Below are 13362 nucleotides of genomic sequence, written 5' to 3' on the forward strand. Positions count from 1 at the left end.
CCATTCGAGTCGTAAGAGGCGACGAAAATGGAACCCAGTGCCTGGGGCTATAACCGGACCACTCTGTTCCTGGGGGATATAAATATGGGGACCTGAAGCTACAGGTGGGGGGAGTCTCAAATGTGAAACAGTAAAATATGGTCATGAGGCCCGCAGGACTCTGACCCGAGAATGACTGCGCTAGCGAGGACCAGCAGCAGTTGTAAACAATAGACTAGTCCTCTCGTCAGAGAGGGCGCTCCGCATTAACAAACCCACAGCTATCTGGCATTCTTCACTTCGTTGTTAGCGTAACCTAACTTTTGTAATGCAACCTGCTGGAACATTTTTGTGTCTAGTTTGACTGGGGAGTTTTGACGACTGCATTCTTTAACTTTGTTAATGTAATCCCGCCTTGGTAATGCAGCCTATTGTATCATTTTTGGGTGTAATATGACGATTAATGTTCTGACGACTGGATTTTTCATCCCTTTGTTACTGATATATGAGTGTAGTTAACGTTCAGTATTACAATGCAGAGGCCGCCTCTGTGGTCTAGTGGTCAGAGTTCCTGGCTACAGATCCAGATGTCCCGGGTTCGATTCCCGGCGCTACCAGATTTTCTGAAAAATAGTGGGTCTGGAACGGGGTCCACTCAGCCTCGTGAGGATAATTGAGGAGCTACTTGAAAGGAACAGCAACTGCTGCAGTCTAGAAAAACCGAAATGAATGGCCGTGGGGATTCGTTGCGCTGACCACGCGACATTCTGTATCCGCTAAAAGTGGGCACTAACTTCGCCGACAAGCGGCGGTCGCTCGGTCGATATAGTTCGCTTGCGGGCTAAAAGCTACGGAGTTTAGTTTTATTACAATCTAGAAGAAACTGTTATGGTGCAAGCTACTCTCAGATTCCATCGCGAATAACATCTGACTCGAAATTTGAAATCCTGTTTTGAAGTCGCTCATGTAGTTTTGGTTTTGTTGAAAGCTTAGGCTGTTGCGAAGATTAATAATTTTTGTGCCTTTCGTTTGAACATCAGTGTAGAGCGAGATATTATGTAGAAAATTTATATATATATATATTCATGCAATGCGGTCAGTACTGTTTTCCGAGTCTGACCACAGTTGCAAGTGTTCAACATATTTTGATGTAACATGACGTATCATGAACATACATACAGCGGAAGGGCTGACGGACACAACGTTGCTTATATGCGTTCAGTGTGTACAGCAACTGTTTACGAATCACGACTGACATAGAGAGCAACGTGTTTATGATGGTTAGAATTCGTATTTGTATTTGCAGTTGGCAGGCTTTCAAAACCTGTCACATAATCCGCTATGATTAAATAGGAGCGTTGACAAAGTTCGATTCTATCCGTAGTCAATAATAATAATAATAATAATAATAATAATTGAAATTAATACTGAGGCAGTTGTTCATACAACTTCACTGTGCACCTAGAATATGCAGGGTGTAAATAAATATATGTTACAACTCTCTGTGGTAGATAGATGGGTTGAATCTTATATTTTGTTAATACACCCATGTCCGGAAAGGCTTCCTTTTTACACGAAGGGACACAAAGTGCCGCGCCGTAGCTCAAGCGGTTAGTTGCTGACTTCCCACCGTGGCGGCCCGGGTTCGATCCCCGGTCTGGTCAAGTGGGCNGGTTAGAATTCGTATTTGTATTTGCAGTTGGCAGGCTTTCAAAACCTGTCACATAATCCGCTATGATTAAATAGGAGCGTTGACAAAGTTCGATTCTATCCGTAGTCAATAATAATAATAATAATAATAATAATAATAATTGAAATTAATACTGAGGCAGTTGTTCATACAACTTCACTGTGCACCTAGAATATGCAGGGTGTAAATAAATATATGTTACAACTCTCTGTGGTAGATAGATGGGTTGAATCTTATATTTTGTTAATACACCCATGTCCGGAAAGGCTTCCTTTTTACACGAAGGGACACAAAGTGCCGCGCCGTAGCTCAAGCGGTTAGTTGCTGACTTCCCACCGTGGCGGCCCGGGTTCGATCCCCGGTCTGGTCAAGTGGGCTATGTGGTGGACAAAATGGCGCTGGGGCAGGTTTTATCCGAGTACTTCGGTTCCCCCTGCCAATCGTCATTCCACCAATTGCTCCACAATCACCCTCACCTATCATCTGGGGCTGGTACAAGGGACTTAGTCCCACCCCACTAGCAATAAAAGAAAAAAGGGACACAGAAGTTTCCGAGAAGATGCATAAGTTTTAGGAGATGTTATCGTTGTTTTACATTATAAAAGTTGCCCAAAATGGCCGCCGCCGACTTTATTCCATTTTCTGCACCAACTGGCCAAGTTCCCGGATGGTTCCAGCAGTTACTGCAGTTCTTGCCACGAGACCATGTTGTGTCTCCACTGGAGTCTCGTACACCAAGTTTGCATGTACCCCCAGAGAAAGAAATCGAGGGAAGTGAAGGAGCCAGGTTATTGAGCCTCCACGTCCAATCCATCTGATGCCAAAGGTTTCATCCAAATACTCGCTGACGACATTAGTGCAGTGCGCCAGGGCGCCATCATGCTGGAACCACATTTCACGACAGACTTCCAAAGGCACCACTTCCGGCAGCTCGGGAAAGGTCTCTTGGAGAAATGTTAGGTAAATATCACCAGTTAGCCGCAGAGTTAAGAGGTAAGGACGTCCTTCTTCACATTTCAGAGGCCATAGCGCGTAAACAAAGCGTTTCCGGACATGGGTGTATTAACAAAGTAATCAGTTGGACCGATTATGTGAGAAATGAAGAAGTGTTATTTAGAGTTAGTGAGCAGAGGAATATCCTACACGAAATAAGAAAACGGAAGGCTAATTGGATTGGTCATATCTTCCGCGGTAACTGCCTTCTAAAAGAAGTTATTGAAGGAAAGATAGCGGGGCGGATAGAAGTGACCAGAAGACGAGGAAGAAGACGTAAGAAGATGCTGGATGACCTTGGGGACAGAAGAAGATATTTTCATTTGAAGGAGAAAGCTCTAGATGGCATTAAGTGGAGGAACTGTTTTGGAAGAGACTGTGGACCTGTCGTCTTGACAGATTACTGATGAATGATCAGATTTAACCCATCTATCTACCACAGAGCTTTGTAACATAAATTTATTTACGCTCTATATAGACGGAACAGCGTGTAGGATTCGAGGCCGAAAAGCGTCCGGTAGAAGCAGAATTGTATAGCGTATTAGGCTGGTCATAATGATGTGCAGATTAACGCTAATGATAAGAATGAGAATGTTTGGCCGCAGCCTTCGATATAAAGTTTTCAGTGCCCGTCTGACAGTTGTTCATCATCTTAAACATTACCGCTGGCAAGACGTACATCATTGGAAGTTACCCTACATTTCTGCCTTTGATGACGGTTTCTACATCACTGATGCTGGAAGTACGAGATTAAGAAACTATTTTGGATCTCATTTCAATGGCATATTTCAGTACATGCTGGTACAGTGCGTTCAGAAAGGGATGCAACCAATTGGCAGAAACTTTTCCGTTATTTCGACATACTCATTAAGCACAACAAAATAGTAATTGTACCCTTAGCGTAAAACTTCTGGTGCCCTTCGTCCCTGTAATGTAATTTTATCGAAAGTTACAAGACTTAACGGAAAAAACTTTTGGGCGTATAGTGTGTATTTTGCTCAATTTCTCTTCTCGCCTGTCAATACTTGCATAGTCACACGCAAGATAGGCACAGAAATACGGGGAGATCGCGATGTAAAATATTAGTTATTTTTGACCATTATTGACCACAAATGGAATGTATGGGCAATTTTTTTTTATTGCTAGTGGGGTGGGACTAAGTCCCTTGTACTGCGGCCACTTCTGGCCTATTGTACCAGCCCCAGATGATAGGTGAGGGTGATTGTGGAGCAATTGGTGGAATGAAGATTGACAGGGGAAACCGAAGTACTCGGAGAAAACCTGCCCCAGTGCCACTTTGTCCACCACAAATCCCACTTGACCAGACCCGGGATCGAACCTGGGCCGCCGCGGTGGGAAACCAGCGACTAACCGCTTGGATAAATGTTAGTATACATTTCATGACAGTGCGTTCATCGGTTATCGAGTTATGTGCGACTAGACGGACATACAATAGACAACCAAACTAATAGTCGCATTTTTATACTTTTCGTTGTGAATGCGCCGAAAATGGTGTACCGTTTTCGGCGAAGAATGTTGTGACATGACGCCAGAAATGCGGAATAGTGGAACCAGAGCAGACGGTAATTGCTAGGAAACGGCTCCGTAAACACTTTCCCGCTGCAACAAATGCACAAGCAACATTCGAATAACTTCCTTTGCCATCCAACGACGAGGCAAAGACGCCTCGTCAGAAGTAGAGACTGTGTTCTTTGCGTGGTCCGTGCCGAGGAGTTATCTTGAAGACAGTTGGCGCTACGGTGCAGTTGAGGCCGTTCAGTGAAGAATAGAGTTTCTAGACGCCAGCCTGCCAGGATATGATCTTGGGAGCAGAGAAGTTGAATGAAGTGGAGTCTTCGTAATTGACAGTTGCAGAATAATGACAAGAAAGGAATTAGGATGTGAAAAGAAGACTTCATTTGTGATGTGAAGTTACAGTGATACTGTTATAAATCCGTTGCCATGATACGACTAGTGGAAGGCTGAGAATCCTCTTGCGTGTTTAACGGTGAACTGTAATTTGTGTAGAATAGCGATAGCGCTGTAGTCCCGAGTTGTGTGCAAAAGGTGTCAATAAATCCAATCGTCCAACCCAGAACCCGTCTTATAAGTCACAAAACCCCTACACGTGACAATATTTATTGTAGTGGCTAAATAAGAAGTCAGAGTTATAGAACCACAGAATATTAAAATAATGGTAATTATTCTGAACAGTTTCTATGATCGTTACTTCTATGGGTTTCATCTCTTTTTGGAACACCTTGCATAACTTCTTTCGTACCAAAGCAAGAAGAAAGGTTACCTGGAGAAATATGGTGATTAAAAAAAAATAGCACCACATTTAATTTCGTTTTTCATTTTTCTTTTCCCCCTTCCACTTCAGTCTCATTTTCTTCCTTGTGTTGATCTTTCATCTTTGCTCTTTCGTCCCCTCCTACATAGGTGCATTCGCGCACAAAAATGCACACACAATCATCCAATATAGAAAGACCTGCTCATGTATACTACGCGCCATTCAAGCTCAGGCGTGGCCAAAAGATCCCCTTCCTACGTCTACCAACTATAAACAGGAAAACCAGGAAGGAAATATGGAAATATGATTATGAAGAGTTCTGTCTTCTGGGATATAATGCCATGTAGTCTCTTGAAAATCAACCGACGTTTCGAAGAAACATGTCCCCACTCTCAGAGCTGAATAGTAAGCAAAGCGAGACACCAGCGTGGATCAGGCAGCAGGCTTTGCTGAAGGTTTAGGCGACACGTTGCTCCGAAACGTCAGTTGTGTTTCAACGGACTACAGTGTTATATCCCAGAAGACAGGACTTTTCATATTCCAATTAAGTTATGCAAGAAGAGGGAGTCATGATAGCGTAGTCGGTATAGCGACTGGTTACGGGCTGGACGACCGAGGGGTCGGAGCTCGAGTCCCGGTAAGGTCAAGAATTTTCTTCACAGCGTTCAAACCGGCTCTGGGGGCCACCCAGCCTCCTATCCAATGGGTACCGGGAGTAAAGCGGCCGGGCCGTGAAGCTGACCAATGTATCTAGTGCCAGGGTGAAGAAAATTGTGGATCTATACTTCCACTGCCCCATACGCCTTCATGGCGCAATGCTTAATTAATTAAGCACAGGGACAATTTTACCTTTATGCAAGAAGAAACCGTATACGTTTAGAGCCACATTTGCAAACACGATATTGTGGGAAATTTGAGATTTTATAGCGTACAACACAGGCATTGCAGTTTTATTTAGCGTAGGACCTGTTTACATCAAGATGACCAGCAGTTTTAACTTTACAGCGTAGTTATATCAGTTGAGCGGTCTCATTTGAATGTACGGGTATTCCCAGTGCAGCAGCTACGGTCGCTAGCGGTCATACACTTCCTTTATCGCGTGGACTAACTGCTTTTACAGGAACCAAGTACCTTTCTTGTTTTAACTGATTCTGAAGTGGTCCCCTAGGATCCGCGCAGGACCGCTGGGGAAGTTTTATGGACTAATACTGAGTGGGCATTTATTCATATGGCGTTAAAAGATTGTGTAGGTCTTATGCCGGGTTTTTCAACTGATGCTGGTTGAGGCGTGGTTAGTTCTGTGGAGTGAAACAGTTTAGCTGAAGCCTAGGATCGAACTGGACATGGATTAAAGTATAACGTGGCCGTCAACATAACAACTATTATTAATGTAACATGACGCCTGAAAGCCGGAATAGTGAAGTCAGAGCAGACGTTTGTTGCTAGACAACGGCTCGGTAACACACATTCCCATGGCAACGAATATGCTGGCGGCAATCGAAGGGCTGCCGCGTATATGCAACGGCTAGGTAAACATGCGTCTATAACAATAGAGGACACGAGAACCTCATATCCCAGACGTATTGTTAAGTATTGTTTTTGTTGCACTGAAAGTTGTGCTGAGGGATCCATATTGCCCCGCGTTCTACTGTAGGCCTGTGTTCTGGACCAGCACGTCCCATTCCGTCCGCTCCACATTAGATCAACAAGTTGCTTCGATCTACTTACGTTTTTAATCACAAATATAGGTCGCTTTTGTCAGTAGGCAATAAAACCATGGCGTATGTCTGTCTGTGCATTATTGGCAGGTATCAGTAACATTTCCGTTCGTAAAATCTTAACCTCTTCTTCAGTTAATCACGTAGGGTGAACGTTAATGGTAATACGTCAGTTCGGGACTCAGGTTTGTAGCAATACAACCTGGGGAAATTTGTGTGTGGAGGGGGCGTATAAGTGCAAGAAGCAATTTTATGGCTGCTGCAATAACAAATGGACGTGGTATGACGTCTGTCTGTCTTTCTATCTATCTATATCTATATATATTTGTCTATCTATCTATCTATCTATCTATCTATCTATTAATCTGCAGCCACCTGCTCACGCTGGTTCCTCGCTCACGGATTTTTGTACCCTGATGATGGAGGCGATACTTTCCTCCGAAACGTGGGTTCACACAAGATCTATACGGCACCACATCCAAGAAGACGGCATGCTTCAATATTATTTTTGACAACGCACATAATGCTGTAATTCCAATGTTACTCTTGTTCACTGCTACATTTGTCTCTGAGGCCACGGACGGAAGTCCCGTGTACCCTCCACGTCGCCCGGAAGTCCCGTGTACCCTCCACGGCGCCCTGGGCCAGTTTCGATTTCTTCTCCATTCGTCAGGCCATTCTGTTCGCCACGCAATAATCGTAGTTAACGATAAGCGCTTTCGGCCGGTTGACATAGGCCAGATGGGCTGGAGAGGAACAACAGAAGGCCGTCCATCTGCGGGAAATTTCTATCTCTTTCTTTCTTTCCCCCCCCCCCGGGTTATGTTAGGCGACAGTAAGGTAAAGTTGTCCCTGTGCTTAACTAATTACACACTACGCCATGAAGGCGTATGGGGGAGTGAATGTATAGATCCACTTTTTTGACCTCGGCATTAACTGGAGGTGAGTGGTCAGCTTCACGCCCCTGCCGCTTTACCACTGGTACCCATTGAATAGAAGGTTGAAGGTTGGTTGGACCCCAGAGCCGGTTTGGACAACGTGGAGAAAATTATTGACCATACCGAGACCCGAACTGTGACCCCTCGGTCGTCCAGCCTATAGCCAGTAGCTGTACCGACTACGCCATCCAGGCTTCTGGATGTTAGACAATATGTCCTATTTTCCAAGAACATTATTTCCACAATAGAATCTTCCAGTCTAATTCTGGAGATAAAATTAATCTAAGGGGGGAATAAGCTGGGAAGATGTGAACAGGATTGATTTACTTGGGCTCAGTCGAACTGTGAAATGTGGTGTTAGCGATGTTGAATCTTTGGGCTGTGTTACTTTAGCATAATAACATGAGACACGAACCTTCATTGCATTTTGCTCCATTATCTCATCACAACACTCAATTTCGAAGTTGTCAAGTGGAGCAGTGTAATTGAGTCTGACGTTTACATTCTCCAGTACAAGTTCTCTTATAAAGAAATGAGATTTACTTGGTTACGTCCTCTCCGTTATTAGCGATAAGTTAAAATGCATTTTGTTAGGCGCCGGAAGTTGGGTAATGGATTCCCTTCCGTCTGAAGAGAAAACAGCCCTGATCAGAAGTTTCCTGCTACGCAGTATCCATGGAATGGTAACCTGTGGTGAGATACGAGCCTTCATGTCAGCGGCATTTCAGCCATGAATATTTTATAATCAGGCAAGTCACTAACCTAGAACGAGGACATATGGCTGTCCGATTTCAGTTGTATTCCCTCTTTACACGAAGCCATTATGAAGTTGTGGGTGTCGTGTCCTTTTGTTTTTCCTTCCAGGTTCCATTGCCGGTTGTCCGAACATGTAATTGCATCGAATATGTTATATAACAGGTGCGTAAAGGGCCCCGGTAATATATTTATTGTTATTTATGGTTTATTTAATGAAACAAGTATCTCAGACTGTATAGTATCGAATGACCGATGATTAGCGAACAGGTGAGTTGGAAGAGACATGGAAGGAAGTAAATATGGCTTAATTCGAGATAATCCCGTCATTTTCTTGGAGAAACCAAGTCAAACTACGAAAAATATTATGATAGCTAATGTCCCGGCCGAGATGTGAACATGGGACGTCCGGAATACAAAATAGGTACGTTAACCACTCGACCGTGTGACTATCGGTGTTGTTACAGGTTGTCCTGCCTGAGGATGTCGTGGTTTTCTTCAAGTTCTGTAGACGACCACCGTCATAATATCTTCAGACATATCCGCTTTTTTTTTATTGCTAGTGGAGGTGGGACTAAGTCCCTTGTACTGCGGTCACTTCTGGCCTATTGTACCAGCCCCAGATAATAGGTGAGGGTGATTGTGGAGCAATTGGTGGAATGAAGAGTGGCAAGGGAAACCGAAGTACTCGGAGAAATCCTGCCTCAGCGCCACTTTGTCCACCACAAATCCCACTTGACCAGACTCGGAATCGAACCCGGGCCGCCGCGGTGGGAAGCCAACGACTAACCGCTTGAGCTATGGCGCGTGCCAACATATCCACTTATTCCTTATGCTCACCATTCGTGTTTACTTCCTCATTTTATTTAGATTCTCTTGACTTCTCCAATTGAGAAGATGCCGTATCAGCTACATTCATATCCCTGTATTCTCACAATCTTACTCCGTTCCTCATTTGATTTGATTTTGTTAACTTTTGCAGTTGTAAGAGCGTCTTTGAAACCCAAGCGTAAATAAGGTAAGGTAAAGATATTCCTGTAACAGGCTATGGAGGCCCATAGGATTTTGAGACGTCAAGGATCCCACATTTTCTAGACAGTTGGCTCAGAGATTGTGAGGTTGTTAGCCTTGCGTTCCGGCCGCCCTTTACCCCGAGAAAGATTTTTGGTACTCATTTCTATTAGAGGTTCAGTCTATTTCAGGGCCATAATGCAGCTGGAAGGATTAAGTCAATTGAAAAATCCAATGACTTCATCAGGAATCGAACCCGCGACCTTCCGGTAGTAGTGTAGTGCCCCAACAAACTACGTTATTGCATATACGCGTAGTCTTCAGATGTATTAGATCATTTGCCGAGGTTATGTAGACTCAAACAAGATGTAAAAATTAATTTTAATAATATAATACTTAATTCAACTTATACAAAAGGGGCATACATAAAGCGTAAAGACTGAAAATAAACTCTTACATATGTAGGGAGGACTAAGATACCACAGAAAAAGTTGAATGTAAGGAAAGGTCTTTGTTCCTGATGATGGCCAAGAAAGGTCGAAACACAGTAGTTAAATCATGACGTTTAGCGTAACTGTACAAACATCGTGGTGAAGGAACAATAATAGATTATTTCACACACAATATGTCGATAAAATATAATATTTCTGTGATATAAAAATGTTTCTGAGTGTTCATAATATACCGTGCCTGCAAGTCTGAATTATACGTCTGCAGCCCGACGTACAGCTTCGAAATGCGATATTCTATGGACGAAAAGCTTCGCGTCTGTAAAGAATAGCCTTGTAGTGCAATGCAGAATGTTCCTGTATCTGCTTCGTTCCCCTTTAGTCGCAAGAACACGAGAAGCAGACGTAAAGAGCACAGTTTACGGCGTTTCCACAAGATCCCTCTAGTTAAGCCTTGTCCTGTGCATGACGGCATCTGCGCTGAGTAAACTCCACCCGATGGTTTGTCTCTGGTTGGCCAGGAAGCAGATATTTTCTGTGATCATAACGGTCTCACGGAGGTGTATTTTGGTTTTCTTTACAAAGCGCATAAAGTGAACGCATATTGATCTGTACGTCATTCTGTTTTTCGTCTGAAACGGCTTTCATATTTCGAGGAAATAATCGGTTCATTCTACCCGAAACGTTGTTGGGATTAATCGATTTTTGTTCTTATCGATTATTTATGAAGAGTCTGGATAGTACAGTCGGTATAGCGACTGATTACAGGCTGGACGACCAAGGGGTCGGAATTCGAGTCCCGGTATGGTCAGGAATTTTCACTGCTCCATGTCGTCCAGCCCGGCTCTGGGGCCCACCCAGCCTGCTGTCCAATGGGTATCAAGGGTCCTTTCCCTGGGGATAAAGCGGCCGGGACATGAAGTTGACCACTCACCTCCAACGTGCCGACGTCAAGAAAATGTGGGTCTATATATCCACTCCCGCATACGCCTTCGTGGCATAGTGCTTAATTAGTTAAGCACAGAGACAACTTTACCTCTTTTATCGGTTAATTATAACTCTCGACTAAATTTCAGCAGTTTTCAGCAACGGCTCATGTTGAGAAATAAGGAGGTAGGCCTACATGACGTAAAGTAGCCCTCATTAAGGGTGTACAAGTTTTATTTGAAGCATATTTTGTATTTTTAAGAAATTAAAAGCAAAGATTCTTGATTCTGTAAGATGTGATAGGTTCCTGTCGTATTCTTGAGGTTCGTTGACTTAAATTAGGGTCTTGTTGCGCTGTGCCATTCGTGAAGTTGATTGTCTATGCACCAGTATTTGCAAAAAATGGTTATGCAGATCTTCGAGGTATAAAAATAGCAGTTGTGTGCTTGAGTTCCGGATGCAAGTGTGTGTAGCGCGCTGAGAAGCACACGCAATTCACGGCACAGGGAGAGACATTTCGTCCGTTATTCACAGTGAGACAAAAAAGCGAAGGATCCGTGGAATTATCTTTGGTGTTCAGAAGCAGAACATGTTGAACATAGAACCTAGTTGGCCCCCTAGTGCTTAAAATGTAGATGACTCTGTTTAAAAGCTGTTAATAGTGGATAATGATCTTTGGACGGCGGACGAGACATAACGGTCTTTAGTAAATTCACTATTCACGCAAACTGTGTATGTAATATGTATAAGCGTGTAGGCCTACTTATTTGTGTGGTCTTAGAGAAATCGAATGGGGTGGTATGGACCGGATTCATCTGGCTCAGGATAGGGACAAGTGGAGGAATCTTGTGAACACGGTAATGAACCTTCGGGTTCCATAAAATGCTGGGAAATTCTTGAGTAGCTAAGGAACTGACAGCTGTCAAAAAAAAAGGGCCCAGCTCCATGGAGTTAGTTATACTGTAGGTCAGAAGTCATCGAAATGTGGTTCGAGAGCCGAATGTGGTTCGTATGAACCGTTAGTGCTGCTCGCGGTAAGAAACAATAGTCGCTCCTCCTTTTAGAGCTGAAATAAATAAAGAACATCTGCTGCGTGGAGAACCTACGCTATCCCGAACTTTTGAAAATTACAGTGTGCGGCGCCGGTGTTCAGTAAGTTGGGTCACCCCTGGTAGCGGCCTGCATGTAGCTGAGTAACGATCCGCCACTACTAGAACCCATGAACCTACCTGTTCTCACAGTTCATCCATCATCTGTACGTCATTGCCACTCTGTCTCGTGTTATGGTAGCTACCGGCTGCCCAGTAAATATTTAATTTGAAGTGGAAAGTTAGTTAACGTAACAGTGCAACAGATGTGTCAGAGAACTTTACTGGGGAAATATATGAGCCCGTTTCTACTCTAAGGTAGTCGCTTTTTTAATAAAATGTCACGAAATTTCAATAAATTGCCTCCGCCTGCCGCCAGCGAGTGATGTGGAAAGATGAATGTAGCCCCAGGTCGTACAGAGTCGCCAACATCTGGTCTTCATTGTTACTTCCTGTTTCTCCTCGTGCTCGTTCTGCAGAATTTTTCTCATTGTTCTAGGAATACCTGACTTTTGCTTCATAATGATAACACTCACTCTCTCACTCACGGAGCTTGAGCCCTTCTTGAGAAGCTGCCAGTTGTGCAGCTACTCAAGAACTTCCCAGCATTTTATGGAACCCGAATGTTCATTATCTTGTTCACAAGAGCCCTCCACTGGTCCCTATCCTGAGCCAGATCAATCAAATCCATATTATCCCATCCTATATCTTTAAGATCCATTTTAATATTATCCACCCACATACATCTTGGTCTTTCCAGTGGTCTCCTTCCTTCCGGCTTTCCCACCAATATCCTATATGCATTCCTCGTCTCCCCATTCGTTCTACATGCCCTGCTCATCTCATCCTCCTTGACTTGATCCTTCTAATTATCCTTCGGCCTCAAAATTAGGAGTTTAACTTACTGGTCGAGGATTTACGTCACAACCACTACCGCCTACACCCATCGTGACCATATCATAGTAGCCTGCTCCATTCGCCCTGTTCGACGGATCCCAGCATCCGCGCAGTTTAAGCTGTGTGAACCTAGCCCGACCACAAGCTGCTGACCACACGTTGGATTCGTCGTGCACAGGAAACAGTTCTGAGGATACGATATCCCCACTTCAGGGGTTCGGCCATGAACTACCTGAAGAGGACTGTGATACTCAGAATTTAAAGAATTTGACAGATCTGCCCAACAGCGTTGTAATTTTGATGAGGTTTTGAAAGCGTGTGGCCTTTTTGGTTTATCATCACTGGAGAATTTTCATTTGACGTTGATTAAAAGAGAAACATGCGACGTTTCGGAGTCTCTTTTTCCATCATCAGGGTTGAATTAATTCAGATTAATCTTATTAATAAAGGAATTGACAGTTGAATGTCGCGGGCATTATTTTTAATAAAATACGTATAGTGGGCATGACGTTGCTAAGAATCAAAATCCTACAGGCGTTTTTAATATTGTTTGTGGAAATTCTGTGTTTTATTATCAGTTATTGCTTAGATAGTAAAGTTACGTGATAAAGGTAAAGTTGTCCCTG

At 43.7% G+C, this 13362-nt stretch overlaps 1 protein-coding gene across 6 annotated transcripts in view; it reads left to right on the forward strand.

Moving 5' to 3' along the window:
• LOC111871901 (Ca(2+)/calmodulin-responsive adenylate cyclase) overlaps positions 1-13362 on the forward strand; it is a 375443-nt gene that overhangs the window by 264561 nt on the left and 97520 nt on the right. The gene's annotated exons all lie outside the window — the stretch shown is intronic.

This window comes from Cryptotermes secundus, unplaced genomic scaffold (genome assembly GCF_002891405.2).
Source record: "Cryptotermes secundus unplaced genomic scaffold, Csec_1.0 scaffold1350, whole genome shotgun sequence".
Taxonomy (NCBI): domain Eukaryota; kingdom Metazoa; phylum Arthropoda; class Insecta; order Blattodea; family Kalotermitidae; genus Cryptotermes; species Cryptotermes secundus.